This window comes from Crocodylus porosus, unplaced genomic scaffold, assembly GCF_001723895.1.
Source record: "Crocodylus porosus isolate Cpor-Errol unplaced genomic scaffold, CroPor_comp1, whole genome shotgun sequence".
Lineage (NCBI taxonomy): Eukaryota > Metazoa > Chordata > Crocodylia > Crocodylidae > Crocodylus > Crocodylus porosus.
Genome location: NW_017728886.1, coordinates 15959012 through 15966255, shown reverse-complemented (window position 1 = coordinate 15966255; position 7244 = coordinate 15959012). Strand labels below are relative to the sequence as shown.

General features: G+C 47.2%; 1 protein-coding gene across 1 annotated transcript in view; it reads left to right on the top strand.

The window, feature by feature from the left end:
* The window catches only part of PTPRN2 (protein tyrosine phosphatase, receptor type N2), an 870593-nt gene that overhangs the window by 765623 nt on the left and 97726 nt on the right, over positions 1–7244 (top strand). The window lies entirely within an intron of this gene.

Below are 7244 nucleotides of genomic sequence, written 5' to 3'. Positions count from 1 at the left end.
GTATTCTTTAAAAAATAAGAAAGAGAAACCAAAAGAAATTTTAAAATATAATTTATTTTCCACTATTTTATTTTTATCTTTTGGGCATTTAAAGTAGTTGTTTAAATTATATTCCACCTTTCCTCTTATTAATTTTGTTCAGCCAAGACAATTGAACAGAAGTGTTTCATTTTTGATCCGTTTCACCTTTTTTCTCATGTGCTAATGTGATGCCAGAATACTTGCTCTGAGAATGCTGCTGATGAATACTGATAGTAACAATACATCCACAATATTTTTTTTTCTTGATGAGGGAGAAAATCTAAATTTGTGCTAAACTGGTTTTCCACCTTAGAAGCACTAGCTCGATCTTATGTTTGAAACTGAACAAATATATGTTGTTCATGGAATTTGGGCTAGAAAACTCTGGTTTCTTCCAAGCATTCTGAAAATGCAGCCATGTGCCTGGATTCTGGCCTGGGCCACTGCGGGGTTGGAGCAGGGAGGGGGAGAGGGGAAGTGCAGGGCATGTACTAGAGCATGCCTTCCTGCTCAGCTGGAGCAGACAGCTTGGGCCAAAGCTAGCCCATCCACTCTGCAAGGGGAGACTTACAGGGGAGGTGCAAAGTATCCTGGGATGCTGGGGGACTGTGAGTTAACGTGAGTCTGGAGGGGATCTGGGACAGAATTTCATGAAACTGGTTTAACCTAAATCAGCAAAGCCTGATACTACATACATCCAGGTTTATCTTAAACTGGTTTCACCACTTTAGTGCACATAAACGGCTTTCAAACTTCAGTTGTGTTGCATATTTGAACTGGTTTCCAATTTATATCAGCTTATGTGTAATTTCTGTTCCTAGTCCATATGAACGGCCTTCCCAATCAATGAACTGCCACACCTTAACAAAGATCTTTAGCTGTACATGTATATATTAATGAGCAGACTCGCCAATAAGAATTCTAGGAATGGATGTCTTCTTTGTCTGCGTCAGGCCAGCGTGGGGTTCTTCCCTTTCTTCTGCACTTTGTCTTGTTTTATTGTTCCAAAGATAAAGCTGCTACCCGTTCAGATATTTTTCAAATGTTAAGAAGCACCCTGGCCTGATGGAGTATGGAATGGAGGTCAGCAAGCTCCAGAATGCAAGCATGACCTTAGTCAAGTCACTGACCTCCTTCAGTCTTAGGCAGCTCTCTATAATAAACTGAGTAAAAGCAAAACTTATTTGAAAACCAGATGGTGCATCTAAGCAGACTTTTTCCTCGATAAATACACTGCAGAAAAAGAGAACTAGGTTTTCAAGCTGCTATAGAGCAAATCCCAAGTGTACCTGGGGGATGAAAGATGGGTTAATTATGCAAAGACTCTGCCACCATAGCACCTATAGTCCCACTTTTACTTAAGCAGAACCAGAAATTTTTCACTTGTTTTTATTTTTGAAGTTGTTTGGATATTTTAGTTAACCTCCCCCCCATCCCAAAACACCTCAGATAAAATCCAACTTCTAAGATGCTCAGTAATAATTAATGCAAGAATGCTTGTATCTAAAATGCACACATGTAAAGCAAAATGAAGTGTAAATTACCTGGGTAAACAGCAATGTATATGTTTTAAGGCTTGTAGATAATTGTAAATGATTTTGCTCCATTTAGTTCGGAGTCAAAGATGTTATTAAAATAAATCGTATGCTATACAAAGCCAAATAAAAGGGAAAGAGGCTAGTGCAATGGAACAAAAGTATCAATTGTTCTGGATCTGAGAATTTCTTCAAAATTAACCGTGTGATATGGGGGGGAGGGGAAAACCCAAATGTGTTTACAGCCTCTGAACAGGCTCTAAAAACAATCAAATTAGGGACACTAAAATGGTGGTTCAGTGTCCATAATTCAGTCAGACCTGTTCAACCCGTAGTGAACTCATGCACATGTTAGCGATCTAACAACATATGTTATATCTTACTTGGTGAGGGTTCAGTGAAGGGCAACTGAAATGCTACAGTGCTTTGAGAGTATGACCTGCAAAGAGAGATGGACCAAATTAAACCTGTTTAACTTAAAATGAACAAACAAAACTCAGTGATTTGGAGCAGTCTGACTCTCTGCTTCTCATTAAGAAATATTAAAAAAAAAAAAAAAAAAAAAAGAATTAATAGACATGGATGATAAAACTGCGGGGAAAACTAATGGCACAGCTGCATTTGCCCTACTATAATGGGGAGGTTAAAAGACTGGGATTGTTTGCTTATGGAGGTACTTATGCCCTAAATTCTACATTTACGTGAAAATGTTAGGTAAGGCTTTTACAGAAAGATCAGATTCAAGCTACTACAGCGGTGAAGCAGGTGGTTGAATTGATTGGGATTTCTTGTATTTCATGGTACTGTGCTGCCTGGAACCTGGTAGCTGACCTGATTTACATTTTGGTCAAAACTAAGTGTGCACAACCTTAATACCTTATTTGTCTGTTTTGGGTTTTTTTAATCTTCGTTGATCAATTGCAGCTTATTTTTAAGTTCAGCAGCAGAGAGAAAAACATGCAGGTGACCAGCTTTTTTTTTTACTCTTTGCAAGTGTATGGGGACTCTGGGCATCATTTTAGAACTCTTTTTGGGCACTCTAATTGATTAGTAGGGCTGTGCAAAACTTAGGGTGATGATTCGATTTGGAGGAGATTCAGCCCGATTCAGTTGCCAAATCTCCAAATTGGAATCGAATCAGGGGACCAATTAAAAGGTCTGAATCAATTTGAAGCTCTCCGAATCTTCAGGGAACAGGGAGGGGACCATGGTGGACCCCTGCCAGGCCCCCGACCCCTGCCCGCCCCAGCTCTTGGTGCTTTAAAAAAATGCCCTGGCTCACCGGGTGCTGCTGGGTGGGGGGGGCATCCCTACTCCCCCCCACACTGCTCATGCTGTGTGGGAGGGCTCTGCTCCCCCAGCACCCCCATGGCTGCCCTGTCTGCTGCAGCTCCAGTCTGTTAAGAAGAAAAAAAATGAGAAAAACCCTGGGACTCACCACTCCTAGGGCAGCCTTGGGGCTTCGGGGAGCTCGTGGAAGAGGCCCCCATGTGGTGTGGGGCAGTGGGGATTGGTCCCTGCTGGGCAGAAATAGTGAGTCTCAGGTTTTTCTTGTTTTTGTTTTTTTCTTAAAGGGCCGGAGCTGAGATGGGTGGGGCCACCATGGGGGGTTGGGGGAGCTAGGAGAGGGCCAGGGGGCTCATGCAGAGTCCCCCATACAGCACGGGGCGTTGGGGGGCAGCAGGGATTGCCTCCCTGCCCAGCAGCACCTGCTGAGTCGGGGCTTTTTTTTCTCAGCATGCTGGGAGCTGGGGTGGCAGGGCAGCCGTTGCTGGGCTGAGAGAGCGAGCAGGGGATGGGCCTAGCTGATCAGGCAGCAGCCAAATCTCCGATTTCGGATTCATCCGAATTGATGCAGGACAGTGACTCGAATCCAAATCCAATCACTGTCCCCCGAAATAATCCGAATCCGCAGTAAATTCTAGCTGCTTCGCACAGGCCTACTGATTAGGTCTATGAAATGCTTTCCAAATCTCCTCCTGTTGCTGTCATCTATTTATGTTGGAGGTCGAGATTTTATGTTAAGGGATTCTTCAGTGTGTAAAAAAACCAAAAAGAGAAATATTAACAAAGTATCTAATAAGGATGGTAAGCATTGTCAGCAGTACTGTGCAAATAGACTTATGGAACAGTAAAGTAACATTCAGATCCACAACGTGCAACAGTGAAGTAGCTAGCTGAGTTAGGACTCCAGAACCTTTATAATGGCTCACATCTTCCCAGAGGAAGTAACACCATAATGTTTAGACAGTAGCTTGAGTTGTTTGGAAATTAGTTATGTTGCCTTTATATAAAAATAAATAAATAAATAAATGCTTTGTCCAAAACTTCCCAGGGTTGCAACTCTGTGATTCAAAGTCACCGCTAGAGACTGTTAGGCTGGTAGGGACCCCAGTGTTTTCAAACTGATCAGGCAGGCTGCATCAGAGCAGTAAAACCTCCTACTTCCAGGATCTGTGACTCCAGGAGCCCCTCATTTGGGCTGAAACCAAATTTTAAACAATTGAAATTTCTCACAAACTGGAAAATTGTGCATTTCAGCCTGCCTTGCTCAGAACTACCCCTTCCTGTTTGGTGTAAGGCATAAACAGAAATACTGGAACCCAAGTGCAGCAACTTGCTATGTTGTTGATGGAGCGATACCACTTTTTATTATTCCTCACGTATTTACTCTGGAGTGCTGATAGTAGTATAAAATCATTTATGCTAGTTAGCAAAAGAAAACAGAGTAAACTCAGAAGACCCAGAGGGGCAGATATGAGCAATAGCAGGGTACAATGTTTGCTCTCTTCTGCCCATCCATACATTTTTTAGCAGGTAAATAGAAAGTTTATGAATAAGTGAAAGTGTTTTAGCTAAGGAAGTTCTTATTAGAGAAAAAGGATATAATGAGAAGGATGCTCTATACCATCATCCTTGTGGCAGTGAATCATGACCTGTTGTCTTCAGTGTGAGGAACAAAGAAATATAGAAGTTCCCTCATTTAAGGTTCCCCCGCTTCCCCCCTCCCCCCAGCCCTGCAGTGTCTTCCAGCTGCCCCCACCAGCAAGCACAGGCACTGGCCCTGGTGCTGCCAACCCAGCCACGCAGCTCACTGTTGCCCCTTAAGTCCCCCCACCCCTTTCCCTCACTGGAGGGGCAGGCACATCCCTGCCTGCCTTCGTTGCCCTGCCACAGCCCATCTCTGCCACACACGTGTACACATGTACCCCCTCCCCTCCATAGTCTTCTGGACAGTTCCCAAGCCCTGGCCCTCCAACCCCTGCCCCGCACAGACTTACCTGCATTCAGCTGCTGGGGCTGCTCCTACCACCCTGCCTGGCTGCATGCCAGCCACATACATGTGTGCCCTACCTCTAACTGCCCTCCTTCCCTTCTCCCCAGCCCCAAGCAGCTCCTTGCTAGCACAAGCCAGGAAAAACTTTGAAGCTGAACTGACCCAAATCCTAGACATTTGATTATATTTGGCTCTCGGCTGCGGGGGCTGCCTGTCCCTTTTTCAGGCTCTGGGGCCTGGGAGCATGGCCACCTCCCCGTGTGGGTTCTGCTCCCTTTTGGGGTCTCTGGCACTCCAGCTGGAGGCCACAGTCCAGAGTCTGCGTGCCATCAGGGACTGTGAGCAGGAGATTGACTCCTACTGCCAGGCCCTTCTCCCCCAGGAGTCGGAGGGTAGACCACCATCTCCCTCCAGGACAAAGGAGGACTCCAGGACCTCCCACTCTGTCCAGTCAGGGGCACAGATCAAGATGGTCAAGGGCCCTAAGGCCCGCCGCACCAAGGCCCCCGCCCCGCCGGAGCTTAGCAACAGGTACGCATCTCTTGCTGCTCCAGCAGAGCCTGCTGAGTTGCCAAGACACTCTCAAGGTGTTTGTTGTGGGAGACTCCATCCTGAGGGGGTAATCTGCTGCCCTGACCCCTTAGTTCGGGAAGTCTGCTGCTTCAAGTTTAAAGACCTGCTCTGCTGGGCTTTAAACTAAGCCTGCTGGGGGATGGGGGGGACTACTGCCACTGCTGGCCCACTGAGCAACACTTGCAAAGCCAGCGGGCCAAGGCACTTAAGGGAGCCCACCCTTGCCCCAGTCCTGGTACAATCTGTGGGCAAGGCAAGAGCCCCCAAGGGGACACTTGCTTTCCTGTACGCAAATGCCAGGACCTTGGGAAACAAGCAGGAGGAGCTTGTCCTCCAGCTCAATGCAAGTAATTATGATGTCATAGGGATAACGGAGACCTGGTGGGACTCCACCCGTGACTGGACCTCGGGTATAGATGGCTATACCCTGTACAGGAAGGATTGTGTAGATAAAAGGGGCGGGGGTGTAGCTCTCTATGTTAAGGAAAGCTACATGTCCCTGCAAGCTGATATTGGTGACCAAGGTGGATGACTGGAGACCTTCTGGGTTAAAATCCGTGGGGAACGCAGCACAGGGAACACAACAGTGGGAGTCTACTACAGACCTCCCACCCAAAGTTCTGAGCTTGACCAGGTGTTTGCTCAGGAACTGGCTGAGGCCACATGCTCCAGGACCATGGTTGTCATGGGTGACTTCAATTACCCGGACATCTCGTGGGAGGATCACTCAGCAAAATCCGAGTAGTTGCAAAGCTTCCTCTTGTGCGTGGATGACCTTTACCTGACTCAAGAAGTCTATGGGCCAATGAGAGGCAAAGCACTGCTCAACCTGGTACTGGCTACTGGGGGTGACCTAATTGATGACCTAGTGATTGATGGGAAGCTGGGTGACGGCAACCATGAGCTGATCACCTTCACCATCTGCTGTAAAGCTGGCAAGTCAGTCAGCAAGATGGAAGTCCCTGACTTCAGAAAAGCCGACTTTGACAAGCTCAGGAAGCTTGTCAGTCAGGCCCTAAGGGACCATGACCTCAGGGAGAGGGGAGGTCAAGAAGAATGGTTGCTCCTCAAGGAAGCAATCCTCAATGCACAAGCTAAGTCTACTCCATCTCGGAGGAAAGAGAGCAAGAGGGCACAGCAGCCCCCATGGCTCTCCAGGGACCTAGCAGACCTCCTAAGGCTAAAAAGAAAGCCTACAAAGGATGGAGGATGGGATTCACCCTCAAGGAGGATTATTCTGCACTGGTCCGGTTCTGCAAGGAGCAAACCAGGAAAGCCAAGGCTGCAACTGAGTTCCAACTAGCTTCGAGCATCAAGGACAATAAAAAGTCCTTTTTCAGATGTGTGGGGAGCCGGAGGAAAAGCAAGGGCAACGTTGGACCCCTGCTGAACCAGATGGGACAACTGACGCCCAGGAAAAAGCCAACCTGTTAAATGGGTACTTTGTGTTGGTCTTTCATCAGTCCGATGGGATGCCCATGCCTGCTATGGTACAGGGAGGTCCGGGTGAAGGAGATCCCCTGCCCTCCATTAATGCTGACCTCGTGAAGGAACGTCTTGAGAAGCTGGATACCTTCAAGTCAGCCGGCCCTGACAATCTGCACCCCAGGGTACTCAAGGAGCTGGTGAGCATCATAGCCCTGCCCCTGGAACAGATCTTCGAAAACTCCTGGCGCTCTGGTGCAGTGCCTGAAGACTGGAAGAAGGCCAATGTGGTGCCAGTCTTCAAGAAAGGGAGGGAAGTGGATCTGGCTTACTATAGGCCCATCAGCCTGACTTCTATCCCAGGGAAGATCTTAGAAAAGTTTATTAAAGAGGCCATCCTTAATGGACTGGCC